The sequence below is a fragment of the Nelumbo nucifera genome, chromosome 3 (genome assembly GCF_055504915.1).
Source record: "Nelumbo nucifera cultivar China Antique chromosome 3, China Antique-T2T, whole genome shotgun sequence".
NCBI lineage: Eukaryota > Viridiplantae > Streptophyta > Magnoliopsida > Proteales > Nelumbonaceae > Nelumbo > Nelumbo nucifera.
Window position 1 is genome coordinate 21880177 of NC_142651.1, and position 26698 is coordinate 21906874.

Sequence of the window (26698 nt, forward strand, 5' to 3'; positions counted from 1 at the left end):
CACATTGTATTGGAGCTTTCATATCTGATGTTTACCCATGCATAGAAAGTTTCCAAGTTTTAATCTAGTTAAGGTTGTGTTTGTTTGTGATACAAATATCGAATTGGGGTATTTATGTATCCTGATTTGCATTTATGAGCGTTTGGTTGTCATATAAAAATGTAATGATTAAGATGTTAAAAATGTTTTTTCCGACATTTTTGTATCGTGATTAGGGGTGGTAATTTTTCATCCAACCCGCTGAACCCACCCAACCCACCCAAAATCTAACCTGCCTAACCTGTCCATTTACTTGGCGGGTTGTGTGATCAACCCATCACCCAACCCACCCATTTAAATGGGTTGGGCTGGGTTGGGTTGTGGATAACCATTGGGTTAACCATTACAAACGTAAGTATTAATTCCTTAGCCTTTTTTTTATTTTCTTCATTTGAATTAAATAATTTATAATTAATGCATTAATTTTCTATTAATTATTGACTAAATTTAGTTTTATCTTGAATCAACACACTTCACCCAACATAAATCCAAATCAATTTCACCCAAGTCCGGTTTAGTTCAACATAGTCTGACCCGATCCAACATATGCCGATTCAGGTCAACTCGAATTTGAAATAGACCTCAAATGGGATGGCTCGGTATTGCTTGTTTTTCCCAGTTTGGGTCATCCAGTCCAAACATTATTCACACGGCCCGGCCCGACTCGACACAAGCTGATCCGGGTCGACCCAAATCCGAAGCGGGTCGGGCCGGGTGAAGCCAAGACCCTAAACCACCACACTTGCTTTGCCCGGTTTGGATCATCGGTTTGGCTGGTATCCATACAACCCGGCCCGGGTCATCAATGCTACCTGACCTAGATCCTTTGGAGCCTCTAGCCTAGGACTGACCCGAATCTAGCTCGGTCCGGTCCGACTGAAGTGAACCGGTCCAACCAGGGTCTGGCCCGACCGAGCTGAACCGGCCCGATCGAATGTGGTCTCGACCAGACAAAATCCGGTTTGTTCGGGTCTGGTCCGACCGGTTCAGTCGGGACCTGGTCCGACTAGACTGGTCCAAATCTAAACGGTTCAACCACTCTTGATGTGATTAGCTCAAAGACAATCCAATTAGATAGTTCAAGTTGATCTGACCAGTTTGAACCTAAGTGGTTCGTCAAATTCGAAGCCCGAACATAGTTAAATGGCTTTGCTGCTTGTGTAAAAATAATGCATGTAATGTGATTTTGAACCTTCACCACTTGTGTAAATAACAACTACTATTACCACTAAGCTATAACCAACTTATTTATTAGGATGGAGTTAGTTTTTGGTTTTAAGTACACAAATATAAGATTAATGGGTTTGGATGGGTTGGATTGGGTTAAAGTGGGTTTGGGTTGAACCCAACCCATTTAATTTTACATAATTGGGTCATTAACGGGTTGGCGGGTTAAATGGGTTGGGTTGAAACTAAACCCAAACCAAACCCAACCCAACCCGCCCAATTGCCACCACTAATCGTAACAAGAGCACATTATTATACTCATTTTTTAGATACAAACTTGTGCTCTTCTAATAATGGGTGTACTTGACCGAAAATTTAAGGCATTTAATGATGGAGCCCATGTTTTGCATTGATTTCAAACAAACATGAAGAATATAAAAAACAGGTTACACTTTGCATTCTTTAACCGGAAAGAGAGTATTTATGTAGAGTACATATTTACGTTTGCATTGCAACCAAAGACAACTTAAAAGCTTATTACAGACATAAGGAAAAGGCTTTCTTGAGCTGAAATTTGACAAATAATTAAAGGATGGAAGTTTAGAGGATTAAACCAATCCTCTTGGCTATTGGGTATTATACAACATGAATGCTTTGATTTGTTTTTACATTATTTTTCTTTGAAATCACTACATCAGCCAAAAAAACAAAAAGCAAAAAACATGTTCTTGAACTCTTCTGTTTTCAAAGTAATTAAAAATAAGTTGATTTTGTTTCAAAAAACAATACATGTTTCTAGGACTATCAAAATAATGGTTTTTTTAAAACAAAAATAAAATTTAAAATATAGGAATTATATGATATATGAAACATGATATTAAGAAAACCAGATGAAAACATATTTTTGAAACTAGAAATTCAAGAACATATTTTAGATTCCAGTTTTAAAAAGAAAAACAACACATAAACAAACATAGACATTTTCTTGTGTTTGAAAATAATCTGTTTTTAAATCAGATAATTTTAATTTATTTTTGGAACTGGCAACAAGAAAAACAATTCTTGTTGTAGAACACCTCCATCACCAAGTGAAAGTTAGTTAGTTGGTCAGTAGATATGTCACATGATGTATCAACATTTAAAGCAATTAAAATTAACTAATTCACAGTGTTTGTCATTATCGGTTCCCCTGAAAACCAATAACATATGGACCCAAAATAATTGAATTATTGCCCAATTCGGTTCACGGGTTAAGATCCCATTATGAACCAGGTTCAATATTGAGAGAATAATCATATAAATACATTATCTGCAGTAGCACCCCTCGTATTAATATTTTACAAATAAATAACTCTTATAATTTGATAAAATTTGAAAGAAACAACTTGGTTATGTGGAAATAAAATTCTATTATATCTACTAAATATTAATTTGTTAAGAAAAATCTATTTATTATTAAATATTAGAACTTATTTTCTATTTGAAAATTTTTAAGGTAATATTATCCTTTGAACAGCATTTGTAAGACTAAAATGATGCCCTTCCATTCAAGTTTATCCTTTGAACCAATTTTCGAAAACAGGCTCACTCATTCACTAGAATTGAACCTTTGGTGAGTTGTGAGTTGTAAGATGAGTGAATACGAAATAGGGGATAAAATAGAAGACTGAAATACACCGGGAGTGTTTTTGTCATATAAACATTAATTATTAGGTAGACTAATTGGTCACATTTGGTTTTAATATGTTATAATAATGGCATACGTGGAACACTTTGTCGCAGATTCTTTTTTTGGGCTTGGCATTATCTTGAGAGATCACATTGGAAGTTTTGTATTTACTAGAGCCATTTGCATGGAAATGATGGATCTTGACATTACTAAGGCACGAGCTTTCAAAGCTGGACTCCAAATGGTGAAGGAACTCCACCTCTCTCATGTTTATATTGAAGGAGATGTGCAAAAGATAACAGATATCCTGTTGGACGCCTCTCAAGATGTCCCTTGGTGACTTCACACAGTTATTGCTGATTGCAGGAATCTTTTGCAAGAATTTCATTGTGTTTTAATCTCTTTATCCCTTGTACAGGTAATAGGGCTGCCCATGTAATTGCAAAATTTGCTTGTCATGTGTGTAGGATCACTACTTGGTCCTTACTATTTAAAAAAAAAAAAAAAATTGACATGATGGAATGTATATATGTCATAAATAAGTTTTCAAGAAGGGATCTTTGAAGTTTTTGAAAATTCAGGGTAAGCTTTATAGAATGATAGTCCATTTGGGAGGAGTTCGGCTTAGGTCAAGGTAAAGCCCGTTCAAGCTGCTTTTACAACCTTGTATTGAGAATATCTCAGTACTTATGTGCTAGCTTTATTTTATGGGAAGATATCCCCAATGCAAGATTGCAAAAGGCGATTGGAATGGTGTGGGCATGGGCTTGCCATGAGTTAACTAAAACACTGGAGAAATTAACAAAAATAGCTTCACTAAAAAGTTGATTTCTTGGCTATATATGCATATTTCTGACTTTTTAGGTTTTCATCAAACTCAATTTCACAGATTTTTGTGCAGAGAGCCTACCTTACCATGTTAGAAGCCATTGCATGAAAGCCCTCTTTAACCTTGCACTAAAAATATTGAGGTCAAAAGAAACTCTTTAAAAAAGACCACTTTAGCTAGTTTATACTTTATATATAATTATAGAAAACCATTTTATACTTTACTTTCTGAATTAAATATTATCATCTTCATAATCTAAACCTTGTTGCAATTATATAGAGTCAACTATATAAAACCCACTAGTAAGTGTGCATGCGTTTTGCACGTGGCAATTTTAGATAACGATTGATGATGGTATTAATATGTTTCCAAATTCTTCAATGTTTTTCTATTTTTGTGTATAAAATTAATTCTTATTTATAACATTTATTTTTTATTTAATGTGATAAATATATGATATTAGAAATGTGTCCAAATGATTTCTACAAAATTTATTCAATTTTGCAGTTTTTTGTGTTAATCTTTTTTAATTATTATTATTTAATTATGGCATTAAAAGTTAACATATTTGACATAAAAGGTTGAACTATTGACTTAACACCAAACATGAAAACAACTTCACTTTTGGGTTAGTTTTAAATTTTGTATTTCATTACCATCATCGACAAAATAATTCTTTTTATCACACTTTTATTTCTTTAATAGGACTAACAGAATATTAAGATGTGCTCAAATTTTTCTACAATATTTTTTTGTTTAATTTGATGAATATATAATATTAATGATGTGCTCGAATGCTTTCTACAAAATTTCTGTTTTTTCATAATTCTTTTTGTGCTTTCTATTTTTTTATATTTTTATTATTTAATTATGATACTAACTATTAAGGATTGTTGCATTTGTCACGAAAGATTAAATTCTTGACCATCTACCAAATAGGAAAAACAATTTTCTTAAAATCAATTCTTGTTTATCATACTTATTTTTATTTAATATGATTAATATAAAACATTAGTGAATTTATGTATTTTTTGTTTTATCTTTTTTTAATATTTATTTAATCATGACATCAAGGGGTTGATGGTTGACACATTTAACCCAAAAGGTTGAACTATTAACTCATCTCCAAATATGAAAGGCAATTTCATTTTTGGTCTAATTTTAAATTTTGTATTTCATTTCCAACATCAGTAAAAGTGATTATTGTATAGTAGACATATTTTTCTTTAATATGATTAATATACGATATTAGGGATGTGACCAATTTTTTCATCTTTTTTTTTTATTTTTTGTATTTGTTTCCATTTTAAAAGCTTTATTCTTTAATTACGACATCATGGCTTGACCCATTTGACTTGGATAGTTGAATTACTTACCCATCGCCAAGATAGAAGAATGACATCATTTTTTTGGTTGGTTTTAAACATGGGTTTTAAATTTCTAAAAGTATTGGATATAGATCTAATTGATAGAATTTATTTGAAACATAAAAATGTTTGAATTTATTAGTGAAAGAATAGCTTAAATATAGGATTTAGTGAGAGATAATGAGAATTAATTTTTCTTGTTATGAATTTTTTTTAGAAGAAATATCAATTCATTAAGAGGAAAAGTACAACCAAAGGTTGTACAATAAAAGTAATGAAAGATGCCACATTTGAAACATGGTTGGTTTTATTTTTATGATGTGAAAGTTGTTTTTATTTTCAAAAATAAAACCAATCATGTTTCTCAGCACCCATAAATTTTATTTTGTGCTAGTCTTATCTTAAAACCTCTTGTTTTTTGAGGTATTTGTCCATAAATCTGATTCTTCTTTTATTAATGCTTCTTTAATATCATAGATTAATATTATATCATGTTTGAGATTTTGAGGAGTATACATTAATTACACTTTTTTTTTTGTTCAAACATAGTTAGGTACGAGAGGTATTAATAATTATCATTATAAAAAGGGTAAATAGCTTAAACAGTTAAACCTCTCCTGTGTTTTTCTGATATATGCTTTAACTTCCACTGTACTTTGACCTCAAATTCCTCTCATGAGCTTTCAAACAAATTATACAAACAAACCCTTCCATTAGATGGTGATGTAATTCTTTTGAACACATTTAATATTTCCGGTGTTACAATATTGGAGTATCTGTTGACCAAAATACTCCCACTAAAGGTTATTTTACAAATATAAAATGTAAAGGCTTTACCCCCAAAATATGTAAAAAAGGTATTTTGATTAATAGACACTCTGATTAGGGATGGCAATTTTCCCCATTTCCTCGATCTTCATGGGGATCCGCCCCGAATGGGGCGGGGATGGGGATGGGATGGGGATGTGGAAATTTTCATCCCCGTTAGCGGGGACGGGGTGGGGACGGGGAGAGCACTATCCCCACTAATATATATGTATATATGTATGTATACGTTATATATGTATACATACGTTTATATATTAATGTTTTAAAAATATGGTTGAATATGTTTAAATCTTTTTTAATAAATTGTAAATTTTAATTATTTTATTTTATTTTTAAATAAAATAACAAAAAACAAAAACAAAATTATTAACATTATAAAAAATTACGGGGAATGGGGATCCCCGTGGGGATGGGGATTTTCGCGGCTGCCCCGTTGCCATTCTTAACTCCGATATTGAAACCCCTGGGCAAACTAAAATTTTTAGTGTTTAAAAGCACAACATCATCATTTTCATATAGATTCTTAACATGAAATTGGTTATTGTGTACGAGTTGAGATCTTCTGCCAATAAAACACGTTCCAACCCTCTACCAACTTCATCGATCTAACATCTCACATCTCACCATGAGATTGGGACCCACAATGTATGAGATGTGCAGTGAGAGATCATATTGGTAGAGGGTTGGAACGTGTTTTATTGACAGGTGATCTGAACTCATTGTGTACCACTAAACACTCTCCAAATTAGGGCTTGTTTGGCAAGTCTTTTTGGGAAGATCTTCTGGTAGTTCTGACAGTCAAAAGATGCATTGAGCTTTTGCATAAAGATCTGAACAGCCCGAAGCTAGTTTGACAGATGCGCGTCTTTTCGCGCAAGAATAAAACGCAAAAGACGCGAAAAGCTTCATTTGGAGCTTCCTAAAATCAGCTCAAAATGGGCTTCTCGCATCTTTTCGGCACTCCGACTTTTGGCGGCTAGATCTTCCACAAGCCAAACAGAAATAGATCGAAAAGTGGTATGCCCAGCTTGTAAACATTCGAAAGACCACGTAGAAAGGTATGCTAAATGGGCCCTTAGTTATCGAAAATCTTCTTAATGCATGGGACGAGAAAAGAGTCCTTATTTGCTTGTGTATGAATCCATCACACAAGTGTGTGAGCACTGAGCAATGAACCTGGATCTACTTCTCCACCATTTTGTATAAGGGATTATGTAATCAATCATAAGTGAATATGTCAGAGTTTCCTACACACGACACCTATACTACTCCGTTCATTCGTAATTGGTTAGGCATATTTCGAGTGGTGTGATCCATCACCCAAGGTTTTTAAAATTAAATCAGATAACGAACCAGTCAGGGGTCCAGTTCTTAGGTCGAACGGTCTAATTATTTGAATTGAATGGATAGCTCATTCTGACAAAAAAATTTAAAAAAATTAAAAGAGACCAAAACTGTTGAATGGTTCAAATGGTTTGATCATCTGGATCAGCGATTTTCTGACCAAATCAACGATTTTTGGCAAAATAACGGTTCTAGGGTAAAACTAAACCAGTAACCTGACTAGTTCCCATTTTCTGATTTGACCATTCAGTCCGGCCCAGTTTTGAAAACCATACCATCACCATTGAACACACTTGGCCATCATGCATATGAAATGCTGACGTGTTCACACGTGATTTGTTGCATAGCCTGTTCCACACGCCTATGTTCGCGTGTGTTTTTTGACTTTTTCCTTGTCATTAAACACTAACCATTGGCGTAACCCGACAATTGGGAGTTTTGGTTGATGTCCCCATGGCTAAGAATCCACGAACAGGAGAGGGATGGTTTAGGCGAGTCCATCTCCTATACATCGATCATGTCCATCTCCTATACGTCCTTTCATCTTATTTTTAATATATTAAAATGTACATTGAATTTTAAATCAAAAAAATAGGAGATAAAGGTTTAAAGGCTTTCTTCTTGAGAATATTTAATGCCATCAACAGGGAAAGACTAGCTAAATCACACCGGAAATATTACTATAAGGCTCTGACTTTCAATTAAGGATCTCTCTACTTTTTTTATTATGTTCCCTTTTCCGTTCGGAATCAACTGATAATGTTTTACACTAAACCGGAAAGTGATCGTTGCTTTTTTGAAAATAGTGATGGGTGGAAGAGCATAAAGTTTTACATCGATAAAATAAAATAAATGTAGTTTTTACATCGATTATCAATGTAAAACTTTAGAGTTGATGAGGTTTCACGTCGACTATTAACGTAAAACCACACTATTTAAACACACGCAAAACTGTACTGAACTGTAATTTTTACGTCGATAATAATTACACCCTTTCCAAATGCATACAAAACCGAACCAATGTAAAAATTATATCAGTTCTTAATTTACATCGCATCCAAATGCAGTAGAATTTGTCTTCAGGATGTGGAAATTATGAAAGAGGAGGAGTAATTTAGGTTTTGTAATATATCTGAATCAACTCAAAAAATTGGGAGTTTAAGTGAGTGTAAATTAATTATTGTTGAACACTTTTCCATTGTCAATTATTGTTCAAGGTTTGAAAATTGTTTATGATGTCAAAAGTTAAATCTAGAAAGAAAAATGGTGGGGATCCTCGTAACAAGAACTTGAGGTGCGGAACATGGCCCTTTTATCTCTACAAAAATTCTTCAAAGGGTTTGATTTCGAACTCCGATGGTAGACCCAAATCTACTGGAAAAGCCCATATCCCTAACGTAAAGCCAAAACCTAGGTTCCTCAAGGAAGACTTGTTTTATAAGAACAAAGGACTCGTAGAAGGACAAGAAGTCTCCATGGGATTGGTAGGCCTTGAAAGCTTTATCACACATTCAGAATTGTAGATGCAGTTCATCTCTGTAAATGCATAGGGTTGTTGCTAAATTTCAATAAAATCAGTATATACATTCTCTACAAGACATGGGAGATTGGGTTAAAGACACACAGTTGGGTTTTCGAAGGGACCATACATTGACACACAAGATTCTGTCTATAGTAGCCGTAAAGGGCCTCACCATTCGAACAAATATTAATCGCCGCATTTTTTGCTTCATGCTTCCGTCCATGACTTGGTGGTATATAGTGCTCAGGTATGCAGTTTTCTGTTGGTTCGTTGGTTCGTTTCATCTTGAAGAAAAACCCTTATCTCCTATTTTTATTGTTGTATATTTAATTCTCAAGCATTCCGTTCCAAATCAATGGTATGCCATGTTCAGACACGCGGAGAAAAAAGCTTTCGAAGAGAAAATTTAATAAGGAAAAAGAATAGAATGGGTGGACGTTTGGAACCGTTAATTCCATTCGCATGATTCGTTCATGTTACGGTACTGACGTGGCACCCTCTGAGTTGATCTACCGAAAAGATGTGCAGAAGATTCGGCAGGTTTTTCGTCGAACGTGTAGTGAGTGCTGATGGAGTTGATGGATACGCTGGCTGCTGACGAACTTACTCGGCGTTCCATCTTCTCTCCCTCTCTTTCCTTTCTTCTCCATCTCTACTTTTCCCTCTCTCTTTCCACCTCCGCATGCTTACTCCGCATCCATGCAAAAACCCTTATTCCACCGTCGACCGCGTCCTGTTCGTTGTACTCGGACCCCACGTGGGTGACTCTGCGATCCATCCCTGCTTCTGGATCCTTGGGAAGAACCAGGTATTCGCCAAATCTAAACTGCATTGCAGTCAAAAGAGTCTTAATTGTGAGCATAGGTTAGGGGTTGTTCTTCATCTTTCTTAATGATTCTCCGTTAAGTCTGCCTATTCTGTTAAATGTTATTGCCTTGTATATTTTTCTCTGTAAACCGTTGGTGGATATGGATGATAGGTCGCGCGTCCACTTGATGAAGTGTGCCGCTATTGGTTGTGCCGTGACGATTTGTTTGATTACCGTTTCGTTTTGGTTTTTGTTTCTGGGCGGAGACAATGGGGATAGGATTTTTCAATTGAGGCCGCTAGCGGGAATTCACAAGGAGAAGGGACAGCTACGAGAATGGTGGCATGAATAATGACTCGCGGAAGAGTAGGCTGCATTTGCAAAATGGGAGGCCATCGGTAGAAGCAATATATGTATATGCTACTTCAGTGGTGATGCGATCAGTGGCCTTCATGAATAGTGGTGTTTCTGGTAAGCTCAAAAATCCTATTAGATTACTCATTTTTAATATTCTTGATACCAATTGCCAGTTCGAAGTTGAATAACTTCTTGATACCATTGCGTAAGATGTTTTATTTCTTTTTCTTCTATCATTACTGATGAGGGCAGATTTGGCCCTTCGCTGACATCATGACATGTGGCATCTCATAACAGTTGGACGATACCTACCTCTGCCAAGGGTGATTGACTTGCCTTAGCACCACAAGGGTGATTGACTTGCCTGAGCCAAAATTATAGAAACCCTGCTGCCGACCTACTAGAGACCCAGCTGGCGACCTACCTCTGCCAATCTGGTGACCTCATGCATAACTCGAGCACCTCGGCAAGGCGGCTAGGAGCACCTCGTCCAGGGCTGAATTGTGGTACCTCGGCACGAGGAGCGACCTCCCTCGAGGACTTGTCAACTCAACTGAGGTCCAGGTGGTGACCTACGAGACGTGCTCGCCAACCTCTTCCATGTGTGCATCCCGTCACTCTAGGATCTTCTGGAAGTTAGCTCCCGCAACGAATGTTTCGGAGGAAACCGAATAAGTCACAAAGCCTGGTCTACATGCACAACTACCTCCGAGGACTTCGGACCGGCCAGCCATGTCTTCCTGGAGATCTCGAACGCGGTGCGTGAAGCCTACGACAAACAATGCCTATATAAAGGTCTTATTTCCAATCTCAGAAGGTATGCGCAACTTAGCTCTCGCAACTCTCTAGATCTCTAGCATTTTAGCTCTCTCTAAAATCTCCACATCGCTGACTTAAGCATCGGAGTGCCCACCTCAGGTAAAGCAATTCGGACACTCTGACACTGTCTCTTTGCAGGTCGACCCAGAGAACTAGCTAGCTCAGCATCCGAGCCACCTTCCAATAGGGAACTTGCTAGCTCAACATCCGAGCTGTCCTCCAGCAGGGAGCTGCTAGATCACGCATCATCAATTGGCACCATCTATGGGAAACGCTACACAAAAACTAAGTTCTCACCTGTGTTCTAAGCCTCAAGTAATGGCATTCTCAAGCAACAACATCAACACTTGGATCGAAGGAACCCTTGTAGGGGGCAGAATCAAAATGATCAGCCCGAACAAGTTCCAGCAGCCTTGCCTGAATAGAATCTCCCAGCCCTAACTATGAGGCCGCCCCCATAGGTCAAGCCCTCCATGGTTCCCACGAGAGTTGACGACCAACAGAATGTGAGGTTGCCCCCACAGGTCAAGCCCTCCATGGTTCTAGTGGGAGTTGACGGCCAACAGACTGTGGAGTTGCCCCCGCAGGTCGAGCCCTCCATTGTTCCCGTGGGAGTTGACAGCCAACAAACTATGGAGCCGCCCTACCAACGTCAATTCATTTTAAATTTGCACTTAAAAGCCAGGTTCTCAACTCATTTTAAATTCGCACTCAACGGTAATCAGCTCGGACGAGCCTCGTCAACTCTGTTCATGAGGTCGCCTCTACAGGCCGAGCCCTTCGCGGCTCCCATAGGTGTCGACGGCAAATGGACTCTGCGATCGCCCTTGCGGGTTGAGCCTTTCAAGGATCCCATGCGAGCTGGTGACCTGCAGTTAGTAGAGCCGCCCCCGCAGGTTAAGTTCCCTGCAACTTATCGTAGGAGAAGACGACTAGCGTTTCCGATGGCTGATGTAGTGTAGCCGTGGCACCAATCCGTCGTTCAAGCGCCAACAGTGGCACACGTATCAACATTGCTATCACAAGGGGGGCAGAAACTAAACGAACAGCCTGGGCGAGCTTCAGCGGTTTGGCCCAGATTGTCTCCCAGCCCAATTTCAAAGCCTCACTACTGATCGAGCCCTTCATGGCTCCCGTGAGAGTTGGAAACTAGCTGAATGTGGAACCGGCCTCACAGGTCAAACCTTTCATGGTTCCCTTAAAAGTAGGCGCCCGCAAACAGTAGAGCCACCCCCTCAAGGTGAGCCCCCCATGGCTCCAGTAGGAGTGGGCAGCTAGCAATTCTAGGAGCAGGAGTACATGTGCGACATTGATATGCAAATGTAGACCCGGGAGAGTCAATCCCATGTGATGTCATAGATAAAGCCGCGTTTAAAGCTACTACAGAATGACCATCCGCTTTGGCGACCTGGTCAAATCGAATTCTAAGGGGAAGCCAAACCGCTTTTAGCTAAGGCCCCTACACCGACCTTGAGATAAATCGGCAGGTTGACAGCTCAGTGCCATTTTGACGGCCAAAATTACGACCATCCACTTTGGCGACCTGATCAAATTGAATTAAGGGGAAGCCAAACCGCTTTTAGCTAAGGCCCCCTACACCGACCTTGGGATACTATGGCAGCTCGGCACCGTTTTGGCAGCCAAAATTACGACCATCCGCTTTAGCAGCCTGGTCAAACTGAATTTTAAGGGGAAGCCACCCCACTTTTTAGCTAAGGCCCCCTCAAGCTAACCTAGAAACACATCAGCAACAGGTAAACTGATCTAAGTAGGTCGGCCCTCTATCTATCTAGCTCGGCAATGTTTTGGCTGCTACTACTACACTTAAATCGATCTCAAAGGACGTCGACATCTCACCGCCAATTTGAAAAAAAAAGGAAAGAGAAATGGAGGAAAGGAAGACTAGTTCGCTTTCAACACCGCGACAAACATGCCAACTTGGCCAATTTCTTCACAGCCATCCTCCACCTCGGTTTCAGGCTCCGCATCAACCTTGTCGGATACTCCTTTGAGAACCAACTTGAGGGACATTGCGTTGTAGTCTACGTAAGTGGAGCAAGCTGACGAGGCAGTCACACAGTTAGAAGCCCCTTTTGAGGATGGCATGACGAACTTAGCTCTTGAGGTATTTGGCCAAATTGCAGAACTCCTTGAGGGTTGCATCCCTATTAAGGTATATGTCCTCAGGGTGCTTGCTCCGCCTCTCCTCGAATAGATGAGTTCACTTCTGTGCCCCCATAATCAAGACGGTGAGGCCCTGCATAAGGTTGCATTCAACCCTTTGACTCTTCTGACTTGGGGAGCAAACTGGACCGATGCCTACGAGCTCATCGAACCAATCATTCTGGACCAAAAACCTACAACAGTGCTACTCCCTTCGTCGAACCGGCCTCATCTTGGGAGTGGGGGCAATTGATGAGGGTAGATTCGGCCCTCCGCTGACATCATGACACGTGGCATCTCAGAACAGTTAGACGACGCCCTGACACCACGAGGGCGATAACTTGCCTTAGTCGAAATGATGGAAACCCATCTCCCAATCCCAACCTACTCGAGACCCAGCTGACAACCTACCTTCGCCGACTTGATGGAGTCTTAGCTGTCGACCTCATACACAACTCGAGTACCTCGGCAGGGTGGCTAGGAGCATCTCGTCCAGGGCTGACCTGTGGTACCTCATCGTTACCGGTCCAAGGGACCTCGATGCAAGAAGCAACCTCCCTAGAGGACTTGTTGACTCGACTGAGGTCCAAGTGGTGACCCGCAAGACGTGTTCGCCGACCTCCTCCGTGTGTGCATCCCATCACTCCCGGGTCTTCCGGATGTCAGGTTCCGCACTAAATGTTTTGGAGGAAACCGAATAAGGCACAAAGCCTGGTCTACATGCGCCACTACCTCTGAGGACTTCGGACCGGCCAGCCACGTCTTCCTAGAGATCTCGGACTCTGTGCATGAAGCCCACGCCAAACAACGCCTATATAAAGGTCTCATTTCCAACCTCAGAAGGTATGCATGACTTAGCTCTCATAGCTTTCTAGCTCTCTAGCATTTTAGCTCTCTAAAATCTCCTCATCACTGACTTAAGCATCGGAGTGCCCACCCCGGGTAAAGCAACCCGGGCACTCTGACACTGTCTCTTTGCAGGTCGACCCGACGAACTAGCTGGCTTAGCATCCGAACCACCTTCCAGCAAGGAACTCGCTAGCTCGGCGTCTAAGCTGTCCTCCAGCAGGGAGCTGCCAGATTGTGCATCATCAATTACCGAGATCAAAAGAGTCTGATTAATAGAATAGTCATCTTTAGCTACATTGAGCAAGGTAGAACACCTTCCCCAAAAGGTTAGACTGACAACACTCATTAAGTAAGAGAACAGTCATCTCAGCCCAAGTAGAGTCGCCCAAGCCAGTTAGGCCTAACAACAATAATAAAGTATGCCCGCGGGGATAAAATTTGTCCTCCACCCCCAATCCCCAATGGGGATGGGTTCCCCGCGGGAACCCGAATCCCCGAAATGTTTTTAGATAATAGTATTTTTTTAAAAAATAAATTTACCTAAAATAAATAAAAATTTTAAATTATAAATAATATTTTAGATATGTTTTGATATATATATATATATTATAAATAATATACATTTAATATAAATAACATTTAAATATATTATCGGGGTTGGAGCGGGGCGGGGACCCCAATCCCCATCCCTGAACCCGACCCCGATCAGGGATTCCTATTAATCCCCGTCCTCATCCCCACCCCGCCAAAACAACCCCCATCCCCGACCCGATGGGATCGGGGAAGTCGGGTCCCTGTCGGGGATGGGGAAAATTGCCATCCCTAGTGCAACTAAAGTGCAAGGCAAAAGACGAGGTAGATGCCTAAACAAAGTGAGGTGTCATTCTTGAAAATTAAATGAAAAGAAATACAAGAACGTGCAAATCTAAATTCTGAAAGAAATAAAATAATTCAAATATCTATTAGCTCAATTGGTTAGAGTATCTCATTATCTTGTAAGTAATATAAAAGTTGTAGCCATGTACGTTCAAGTCCTACTGAAAGTCATACGTATAACCTAAAATATGGTAATTTACATATTCAATATCAAGTTCAAGGTTAACTCATCAAAACCTATCAACTCAGTTGAGGTGTACCCCACAAAATGATTCTTTCTATGAGCCCATGTATGTGCCTCACACCCTTAAAAGTACTGGATCTCCCCTGTTGCATCCTTGAAAACACCCTATCCCTGATGGTCTTGGATTCCCTAAAAAGCATCCATCGAAATTTAGTTTCATGGCTCCTTCTGGAGTAAAATCCTGGTTAGGTACTGGTGTTGTTGTGGATGTGTTTGCTTGTGCAGGAGCCAGGAAGTTGTGTAGAAATCAATTACTGAATTCAAAAAAAAAAGTGTTTAAGGCAGGGGACACAAACTCATCCTTGTAGAGAGAGGGTAATAAGAAGATGCAATAAATTGATAATGTTACTTTAAAAATATTGTGCTTGATGGCCATGATTCAGGCATTGTGATGAGTACCTTTTAGCCAGCTGGACTCCCTTGGTGTGTTAACGTCAGTTGGGCAATGATATCTTACACTTGAAGGGTCTCTTTGGAATGTTTGTGGTTTGCTTCATGGTGATTATTAGTGTATTTTGGTTGGTTCTTGGTTTGGTTCTGCTTGAGGGTGGGCCTTGGCACAATGGTTTGGTTGCTCCATTGCAACCTGGGTGACCAGGGCTCAAATCTTGGAAACAGCCTCTTTGTATGTGCAGGGGTAAGGCTGCGTACATCTGTCCCTCCCTAGACCCCGCATTGGTGGGAGCCTCACGCACTGGGCTGCCCTTGGTTTGGTTCTGCTTCTGTAAGTAATGTTTCAAAGTATCAATACTCTTTTTTTTTTTTCGTTTTTTCACTATGTATTCACAGATAGATATATTAGTAGGTTAATTTGTTAATTCTTAAACCTATTAAAATGCTCTAAGCTTCAAACTCTCTGTATTCAGTGGATGACCCTAAAAACTGATACATATCAATACTTTGAACCATAAGTACTGCATTGTGTGTCCTGTATAGGAAGGGCAGGAGGGTTAGGAATCCCTAGTGATAAAAGAACTCTCACTTTTTCTGGGTGGAGTTTTTGGCCCTTTTTTCTTAGTTTGCTTCTTGCCCTCCTATAATAAAGCTTATTTCATTATATTATTTTAGTGAACTTATGCTACTAATCTGAAAAAAAGGATAAGAAAAGGAAAATTGGCCTCAACCAAATTCCTAGGTTTTCCTAGGAAATAGTAACCCCTAAGATGCTCTTTCTCCTTGTATCCATATGATGAGCTCACTATTTCAGGTAGATAAGAGAGGGAGCTTCTTTTTACCTTCTTTTTGGTGGAATACTGATGAAGGGATCATCTGGGATGGTAGCATGGCAGATCACTATCCTCCTGAGATTAGGTCATTAGGGAATCAGTCCTCTCATGTTATCCCTATTCAGCTACCCATTGTAACAAGAGGCATCTTTTGGATTGTAGTTTATCTGTTCTAGTGATATAAAAGTTGTATTCTCAATTGGGAGAAAGGGGAAAATCATATTTTCTTTGTGTTATTTTCTCTCGCCAATCAGGAAACAACTTCCTTTAGTTGATAACAGAATATTTCCTCAACATCATTATCACCTTTCTAAGCAATTCATTCTAGAAGATAGAGTGCCCTTATTTGTTATGGGCTTTGGCACACTTGGGAAGCCCATATGTGCATAAATCACATCTATGTCAATATTTTGATCTAGTTCTTTTTATCATGTCTTTAGAGGATTTCATCAGATTCTCTTGGTTTCCTAGTCTTGCTTATACTAGCAAGTGAAATATGAATAGTATGAAGAAGTTCATCATCCAAATACATGCCTACTGATTTAGCTGCCAATAAGATGCTTGTGACTAGATATACAAAATTGGTCAAAGGGTTACATAAGATATTATATTTTCCACTAAAGTTACAATAGCCTTGGTAAAACTGGGAACCAATACCTAGTGGTTCCTTCTCGAGTTTCATGGATCCGTAAAAATCCTATTGTAGGTGCCATGCTACTTTTAATCTATGTTCTCTGTTTTTGATGTTGTTGAACATGATTTCAAGAAGACCTAAGAAAAAGGTGTATTAGCTTGGAGGTGTCATTGCTAGGTCCAGTGGGAAAATCTTGGGCTGACAAGCACAAAAACACAGGTTTGAATCTCAGAATGTCCATTTTATGTGAAAAAAAAGAGTTTAGGTCCATACCCATTCCATTTCTCCCAAGACCCACATAGCCTGGACCTACATTGGGTAATGCCCCTTATTTTGCATTTGATGAGAAAGAGTCAGTGTCAGAAAGAGTGGCTTTTTTATTCAGATCGAAGACCCCCCCCCCTCAAACACCTTTAGGTGTGAGGCCACAATTACGTAGGTGCTTTTCTCATTGAAGCAATGCCTGAATTTGTCAAAAGAAAATGAAAAAAAAAATCAGAAAAGAAATAAGGAGAACTCACATGGTCATATCATACTACCTTCTTATCAGATTAGGTTCCAGATTCACACCTCTGACCTCTATCATCGAATATTTTTTTTTTTGAACTGTAATGTAAAGTATTTCATTGAAACAAAAAGCCAACAAAGAACCCCTGTACAATGAGAAACTGAACAGAGGATATACAATTTGCTCCCTACAGCCCAAAACCCAAAAAACAACTAACTTTTCCTTACAAAAAGAAGTGCCAAATCAAAGAAAGAACTAGGATGTCTATTTCTAAACAAAGGGTGAACTGCCAACCAAGAATGAGCCATCCCCAGAATTTTACGTAGGATTTCTTCCTTTGAAGTCTGAATCCCTTCAAACAGTCTCCTGTTTCTTTCACTCCACACAGCCCATAACACTGCTGAAGGAAGTATGCTCCATGCTACCTTTCCAGCTCTACTTAAACCTTCTAGATGCCATGCCTCAATGAGACCCTTCACTTCAGCTGGGAAGCACCATTTTACATCAAACACGCCTACTATCCTTAAACCTTAACCAGATCCAATGAGTAAATTCACATTGAATCTTTAAGTGACCAGAAGACTCCACAATACCATTGCATAAGAGGCAATCCAAATCTGCCACCTGTAGACCTCCTCTGACTAGATTCTGCTTTGTTAGGATCTTTTCCAGCACTGCTGGCCAGACAAAGAAGGCCACAAAGAAGAACAACCTTCTACCACCACATGCTCTACATCTACAAAGAATCCATTATTTGCAGATGAAAATAATGTGGCCTGGAGACCTTTAGACTCCACCCATCTTCTTACCTTAGAAATGTCATTTATCGACATCCCCAAATTGATGGTTCGTTTATTAACAGTGGAGGGTGCACTCTGCAGGTGGCCGTGGAAGGCACTGAATATCTACTAGAGTGTCCTTTTAGAAGAGTAGTTACCTCCTCTCATCATCAACCCAGATGGAGTGACAATAGAGGGATTTCAGTTAGGGAGGGTGAGTCATCTAATGGACTTAGACCAACATTTGTGCTCTGTTGGATAATGGGTAGCACAATGATGTTGTTCAGAGACCGACGGCTTGTTTGTTCCCTAATTGGTGTATTCCCAAAGTTCTCTGAAGAAGGAGAAAGAAGCAGCCCTAGGGTTGTATTGTGGATGGGGAGATGAAAGTGTGATGGAACATGGGATGGTCCAACTGATCACCATCACTAAGTCTGTGACTGTGGCCGTCTGAGCTTCTCCTCAAGCAGTGGGCAATTTGGTTTCAGTATTTTTCAAATTCAAATTTGAACATGAATCAGTTCCATGGGAGGGTAATGTCAGCATGGGCCTTTTTCAAATTCAAATTTGAATATGAATCTTTGATTTGGCCTCTTCAATGGATCAAGTGGTGGAGCAGGAGGTCCAGGTGTCCAAAAAGCTTGGGCTGTTCTTTTTGGTTGATTTGAACCGGAGAAGCATGCAAAGGGTTGTTCTAGACTACTAGAGCTTGAAGAACAAAATCAAAGATCTAAGAAAGAGGGGTCATCAGAGATACTGCTGCGAAAAAAGCTTTGAAGGATTGGGGTTAGCATCTGATGGTGTGGAGATCTCTGAGGTTATTAGTGGAGGTGATAAGTCTAAAAAAGTTTTGAATCTCCACAAAGATGTGGTACTGTCACCAAAGGAAGTAGGTGGCCACTCTCAAAGCACTAGAGGTCATGGTAGTGGGGGAGGAAATGGCTGTTTACATTTTGCATAGTAGTCTGTTTATTCTGTCTTGGCTTGCTTGATGCAATTTTTGTCACTGGCATTGCTTCTGGGGTTTTTATGTCATTGTTTTTGGCAGTAGGACCTGCTTGGGCCACAACACCTGTATATATATTTAATTATATTTCTCTTTACTATAAAAAAATGTTTAGATGAGAAAGAATCAGAAGAGAGAGGGTAGCAATTGCATTTAGCTAATAAAAAAAAGAGAGAGAAAGAAAAACAGATCAGGAAAGGAAGCATACTTGGCATCCATCGGAGAGATCAAATTATGGCAAAAAAATTCAAACACAAATACACACACTGACAACACTGACACAGAAGCAGGTCAACTCATAAGAGATACCCTACTAGGCAAAGGAGTTGGTCGGCTCATTAAAGCCCTTCTGCCTCAACCCACTCACCTAAACACCTAGGCAAGCATGCACCTGCCTCTAACTACATTGGAAACAATAACGACAATGAGGTCCCTGATTATGAAGATATTCACTAAACAATCATTTAGAGAGGCTCTCAGTTGGACAGATGGCCAGTACATGGAGACAGTTCCATACAAGATAGAGTATTAGGGGGCCTGCCATCCAATAACAATAAAGGGTACCTCTAAGTACTAACTATTAGAATAAAATTACCGGATAGATGTTGTGGTTATTATAATTTTTATCATTTAAGTGGCATCACTGATCTTGCACCTTGCAGATTATTATTCATCTTTCTCATGGTTCAAAGTATCGATACGAAAGGCCTGTCTCATTCCAAAGGGTCACCAAAACACCTATTTTTAAGAATTTGAAATTTTAATGTCTTTAAATGTTAAAGATTGATGCCATAAAACCCTTGTAAAAACATGAAACCAAAAAAAAAATAAAAAAAAAGAAGAGTATCAGTCACCCAAAACGCCCAATACGCATATTCAGGCATATTGAGTGTCTCGATACTTTGACTTTGATCTTTCTTTTACTGTTTCACCATGCTATTATGACATGGAGAAACTTATTTCTATATTTTTCATTATCTGATCTATCCTTAAAATTCTAATCAAACTTGCTTCCAGTTTTCTCTCTTTGGGAATTATTCATTTTGGCATTGGATAGAACAGCTTATGGTTCAAAGTATCGATACAATACGCCCAATCATAGTTTTCAAGGCACCAAGGTGGGGCTAGGCAACAAGGGGGTGTCTTGTTGCCTAGTCGCCTAGGCGATGGATTTTTTTTTTAAGTAAAAATCACATATCCTAGGGTAGTTCCCTAGGTTCCATAACCAACTTTCTTTAATAACTATCCATAATTTTCATAAGAAGATTATAAACTTCATGTTTAAGTCTAGAAAATCAACATACTTATGAGAAGAAAAAGAAGAAAGGAAAGAAAATTCAAAAAATATAGGGGCTGAACCCCTATTTTTGTTATAGGAAGAAGAAGAAGAAGAAGAAGAAGAAGAAACGTGTTGATTAGACAAAATTTTAAGTTCTTCCCTTATTGGTTCATATTTTGAAGTCATTGTGTTGATTAAACCCTAACAAATAAGAAAATAATAAAAACAAATTAGTTTATAAACACAAAAAATGATATTTTTCTTTAATAATGCTTATTTTATAATTATAATCTCAAAAAATAACAATATAAAAGTATTTTATTACACAGTATGCAAAACTGCTTGGCGACTGGGTGAGGCGAGCCTCCAAGGGCGCCTTGTCGCCTAGGCGTCGCCTTGACAACTATGCGCCCAATACCCAGGTGTATTGTATTGTTGCAAAGGGTCACCAAAACACCTATTTCTAAGAATTTAAAATTTTTAATGTTTTTAAACATTAAAGATAGATGTCACAAAACCCCTGTAAAAATATGAATTAAAAAAATAAAAAAAAAAGAGTATAGGTCACCCAAAATGCCTGATACACATGTTCAGGTATATTAGGTGTATTGATACTTTGAACCTTGGAACAGTTTATTTTGCCTTGAAAGTTGTAACCAATTTGCAGCATAGTTTCAGACAATGAAACTGAAATACAATGCAGGTGAAGGGGGCACATATTTTTTGGCATTGAGAGTCTGGAGGTTCAAAACTCAAAATCCATCACAGTAGCATTGTATCACTAAAATCTATTTTAATTCATGCTTTATCCTCAAAAGGATTTCTAGTTTTGGATTAAGATGTGTATTAAAACCACTTGATTTTATATAATGTACTGGTTCTGAAATCAATGGTCACATGAAGCATTTCAATCACACCATGAAAGTGCAAATGCTAGCTGTGCTTCCTGACATTTCCATGATATGCTACTTCTCTTTTGTTGGAATTCTCTCAGATGGTCAGAAGCTTAAAAATAGTCACCATCATTTTTCAGGAATGCAGTTAATGTGGTATTTTTAATTTTAATGAATTCACTTCAATTATTGATCACAAAATCATACAGATATCAGTTTCTGACATGGAGATTCCTGTAAATGATAATTGTAAAAGTAACATCATGGAAAAGCGAATACAAGTCACAGGTAATATGAGAGTGGCCACTTCATGCTAAAATGCCATAATTTAGGTCCCTATCTACTTCATCCCTTCTAAGACCCTGGATAGCCAGGACCAGCATTGCACAATGGCCTGATCTATCAAATTTTCCCCCTTAGTTTTATCTGAAGTTGCTTTCAGAAGCTTTTGCATGCATAGTATCTATGAAGTTGTATATGATACCTTCTAGAAATTTTTTTCTTTGTCCTATTACATCATTCATATTGATATGTACATTATTTTTGATATACACCTTTCTTACTAATATTTTCTTCTATTTTGTCTGTTAGTTATTTAGGCAATATTTGCAAGTGAAGAGGTTCACGATATTGTTCCTCTTGCTGCGCAATTTTAATTCTTGGACAAGGTGAAATGTGGCTTTGTTTCCTCTGCTTTTTTCTCTCTATTGCAACTTCACTGAATTTTTCAGAGCATTTTTCATTTGTATAATCAATTTTTTCTAATCTTCAAGTAGAGGCCTACAAATGGAATACAATAAAATAAATCTCCCTTAAAAGGATTGATACCTATGTCTTTTATCAACTGCAACCCAGAAATAGAAAATGCAGCAAATACTACCAGCTGTACTGTGGAACAGAAAGGACTCAACCTGAACTGTCCAGCTCAGCTATGGGCCTATGGCTAAGCTGTAAGCCAATGAATTGGTTAATTTCTGAATCCAGCTGAACCAGATGTTCAAGTTGTCAGCCAATGATCTGGATTTCTGAACATTGTTTTAAAAGGTATGCTTCAAGTGTGTTAGGCTCACAAGCAAGGGTCATTATTTTTTCTTTGCAAGGCTCATACTATCAAGCATACATTATCTGAATCCAGGTGCACCTCACTTGGCTTGTTGCTTTTTTTTTGTTTTTTTTTTTTTTTGATGAATAACCCTTGATTTTGATATTAAGTAGGCAATTTACTATGAATGTACAAATGCACAACCTTTGCGTTAGTGATTTGATGCTTCAACCAATTAAGCTAATGTAGAAGGCTTTTTGAAATATTCCGTTTCTTTCAGAATTTAGATTTGCACATTCTTGTCTATTAAGTTTTTCTTTTGATTTCTTTTTCAAAAGTAATGTCTCACTTTATTGGGCGCATGCCTTGCCTTGCACCTTAGGCTCTAGGAACCCCTTGCACTTTAGCTTTACTTCTCATGGCACAATAACCAAGGTCCAATCCCACCCTCTCTTATCTACATGATTGCCAACTGCACTAATCTCTCTCTAGTCAAGGAAAAAAAACTAGAGAGTGCATCAGCATAAGGTCATAATGCCATGATCTCTGCAGTAGTGAAGTTTTATAACAGCTGGAGCCAGAGAACATATGACTAATCACGTCCTCTATCTCTTAAATCTCCTCCACATCATGGGTTGCCTTGGTTACTAAGAGATCATCCATTGAAGTTCAATTTCACTGCATCTTATTCTGGTGGAAACCAACTCTGATGTACCCATCTGCTGAGGATCTAGAAGCATGATATGAAACCCTGATAATGTTATCCATCATGTTGTCCTTAAACTCCTCCCTATTGCACATCGCGATGCACCAGACTTTGATGAGGTCTATCCGCTTTTCATGCTGACATTCTTTTGTTGAGAAAGACCATCTCATTCCTTTCCTCCTGAACTGTCCATGGTACAACAGCTCTTAGACATTGCAGAGAGGCTCAGTGACTTTGTATTATATCATTGAATCAGGGTATGTTTACTTTGTTTCTGTTTTGTATTATAACACCATTCCAATGGGAAGGGCTTGGTCTTGATCTTGCTTGAAAATGGGAACCTTTCAAGATTCAAGTTATTCAGACCAATTCCTATGAGATTGAATTCTAAAATGTTAAAATCTTGCATTGTTTTTACTTGGTCATTTCTGTATTCATAATTTCATTCTATATATGGTTTCCATTTTGTGTTTAATGTTTTGTAAATTTTATGGAAGAGAATTGCATGTGTTTCTCCCCTCGTATTCCCTGTTTGACCAGTTATTTTAGACCTGTCAAACCATCTCAACTTTCAAAAATTACATGTCACGTTCTGCCCAACTTGCTTCCAAGCATCCAAGAATTTAAAACTAGATAAAGAAAAACTCATTATTCATAGGCTCAAGAAATGACATTAGATTGCAAGTTGCCTTTGGAAGATAAAGTTCCTGCAAATAACTATGTTCACAGAGGTCAGAAGCAGCTTTAGTTGCTTTTATGCTACACTAAAATATATTGATTCAATTACTATGAAGCATTAAAGCTTATTTTCTCCTTTTTGGCATCCATTGGATTTTTTTTTTTTTGATGAATAATCCATTGGATTTAATTTGTTCATGGATTGTAATTGCCTATAGAAAGGTTTAATTCAAGCCATTGATTTAGTGGCATTGGGGAATGACTCCAATTGTTTAAATAGAAGAGATGAAAATCTCTTGTTTTTCGTGACAAAATTTTCACCCTCTTTCATGATATTAGATATAAGATAATAAGGCTTCTATGTCTCACTTAATCTGTTTTAACACAGTGTTTTCTTGTCAGAGAAAAAGCTGGCTAAATCCCCTCTTCTGCATGCCTTGTTTCTTAAGAAAAGTTACAGCCTCTCTTTGATTGCATTGTGCTCTGCTCGAGTCAACAGTTTAGTACAGCGGGCATTTATCCTGGCACGGTGAGTGTGCACTGCAGTAGATTAGACCTTTCAATTGGATATCTTGAATTATTGTCTCTCATCGAGTTGACGCCAGAACAGAACTTAGGTATAAATCCAATAATATGTTTGAAGGACAAATGCTTCTGCAGTGTGATGATCATTATGACACCTAGTGATAAAATCTGTCTGGTTTCATGACTTATGACAGCCTTGTTGCATTTGTGTCAAGGTGATAAAAAAAATGCTCTTTCCCTTTCTGTTCTTGTTACCACCCTTGATGATGATATTGATGATGGGTGTCTGACTGTTGTAAAATTTTTTCTCTTATTTAATTTATTTATTTTGGGCGAGGGGGTAATTGAATAATCTGTCACTGCTATACTAAGTTGGTTACATCCATCACCCCCTTTTGAAGGGTCCATTTCTCCTGTACCTGTGAACAAGTAACGCTTAAAACAGCTCCAGATTCTACCAAGGAGATTCTGAAGCCAAATTGCCAATTACATACTTGAATATTGCAAGGCTAAAAATTACCCAGCCAGGTAGCACGTCCTTCTGTTTTCTCAACTTCTTGTTGACTTCCATCAGAAATGACAGATTGGATGTTTTCCAATACCACTGTACCATATGAGGTACCTCTGGCAATTAGAGAATCTTAGAGTTGTATCGAAACAGATGAACAGATGCTTTTGATCTCACATATTTTTAACGTCTTTGATGCTTGGATGGGAGAAAACTACAGTTTCACAGTGGAAATGTGGAATCTGTTACTTGTTTGGGTTGGAGACATTGTTCTTATCTGATTGCTAGAAAAGGTTTATATTTGACACATCAGCTACTTCCTGTATGAGATATTTGAGTCCATTAGGTCCGGCTCCCGAGATGTGAGGGATAATACTCATCTCCTACTTGTATTTCTATCAATGAGCTGTTGAGAATTTGTAACCGTATAACACAGGATGTGCTAGAGAGTTCTTGGAGAATGGGAAGGAGGATGTGTCCTAGAAATCTAGTAGAAAGGCTCAGGGTGTTATTTTGGCCATCTTATATGATACATTTGCACCATAGATTGCGTTTGTTTCTTAATGGGCATCAATTTTTTCAGGTTAAAATATTTTGACTATTATATCTGCCCCTTCAACAGAGAAAACAGTTTCTGCCCCCTTTCAATTTTCCTTATATAAATGTTAATGAAAACAAACGTAGTAGCCTAACAATGTTTCAGCCTGAAAAATTGTATTGCCCCATTTTGCCTATGGAGTAAAATTTACTTGAGAATGAACTACAAGAGGACAGTATACAAGTGGTAATGCTTTGAATAAGGACAGTCAGTATACAAGTGGGACTGGGAATAGGCTTTTGTCAAGCACTTAACTTAAGAAGCAATAGATGCATCATACATACAGTTAACATGGATGAAAACAGGCAAAATGGGCACCGACAGGCTTAAAATTGAAAGAGGGCCCTGCCAATTTTGGATTGGACGACGAAATCGGCCCAAGTTGATTACATGTGAAAACTTATAAGAAGTGAAACGGCTATAGAAATTTGGATTCGTTTCATAGGCAACTTTTGGTTCTTCTGTGTGACCCACAAGGGTCCCACATGTTCACCATCCCACTGATCCCTTCATGTGCAAGTTTCTAAATTCCTAGCTGAATGCCAAAGAAGAATCCCTTCTCCCTGTCCCTGGCTTTCTCTGAAAAAATCCGAATTTAAACGATTAGCATTATTAGTAAATAGTAGGGCCCATTTACTAAAACACTCCAAATAGTTTCATGGATTTACTAAAACCTATCCTACATTTTGACTTTTAAACACCCCTATAGTTTGCAATTGATTTATTAAATTGACCTTCCATTAGATGAAAGTGGAAAATAACAATTTTGACCCCAATGTTCATTTGAATAAATTTAATCAAAAGAAAATAAAAAAAAATATCATCTTTGACCCAAATAAGGTATGTGCAACCATTCAATTTGGCTCTGTTTGGTCAATTTTGTTTTCTGTATGAAGTGTTAAGGGTACTTTTGGAATAAATAATCATGGACCCATGCCCTTGAACGTATTCCACTCAGTTTAGGTGATTATGTTACTATTTTCAGATGGTAAAACAAGCACTTCTTGATGAAAAGTCGATTAAGTAAGTAGGTCACAAATTATAGGGTGTGTTTTAGTAAAATGAAAACTATAGGGTAGGTTTAAGTAAATTTGTGAAACATGGGGGTATTCTAATAAATGACCCTAAATATAAATAATAAATGGAAGCGATACATGGTGGGTGAACTAGTGTTAAAGAAGAACATGAGCCAAGAATTGTCTCTTGCATAACCTGACTTACTCTTCTCTATCCTTCAAAATTATTGAGCATGATCTTGGTTTATTCAAATTTGACCCAATTAAAGTTCATCCTCTTTTACTTTCAAGGGTCGATTCATCTTTGTTTCAGTTTTCTATTCCCCATGTTTTGTTGGTTTGCATTGGGGATGAAGTAAAATAAAATTTCAAAGTAAAACAAAACCCAAAGTCAAAGTGAACCAGAATGTATATTTTTC

At 38.3% G+C, this 26698-nt stretch overlaps 1 long non-coding RNA gene across 4 annotated transcripts; it reads left to right on the forward strand.

Annotated features, from left to right (window-relative positions):
* Nucleotides 1–9251: 9251 nt before the first annotated feature.
* Nucleotides 9252–25269, forward strand: LOC109114749 (uncharacterized). 4 transcript variants are annotated; one of them, XR_016083365.1, is made up of 4 exons: nucleotides 9259–9573; nucleotides 9745–10044; nucleotides 10228–10747; nucleotides 10888–24506. It is a non-coding gene; the product is annotated as an uncharacterized LOC109114749 (long non-coding RNA). The 4 variants fall into 4 exon arrangements; XR_016083367.1 differs by having other exon boundaries at nucleotides 9275–9573; nucleotides 10228–24372; nucleotides 24495–25269; XR_016083366.1 differs by having other exon boundaries at nucleotides 9252–9629; nucleotides 10228–24506.
* Nucleotides 25270–26698: the final 1429 nt, after the last annotated feature.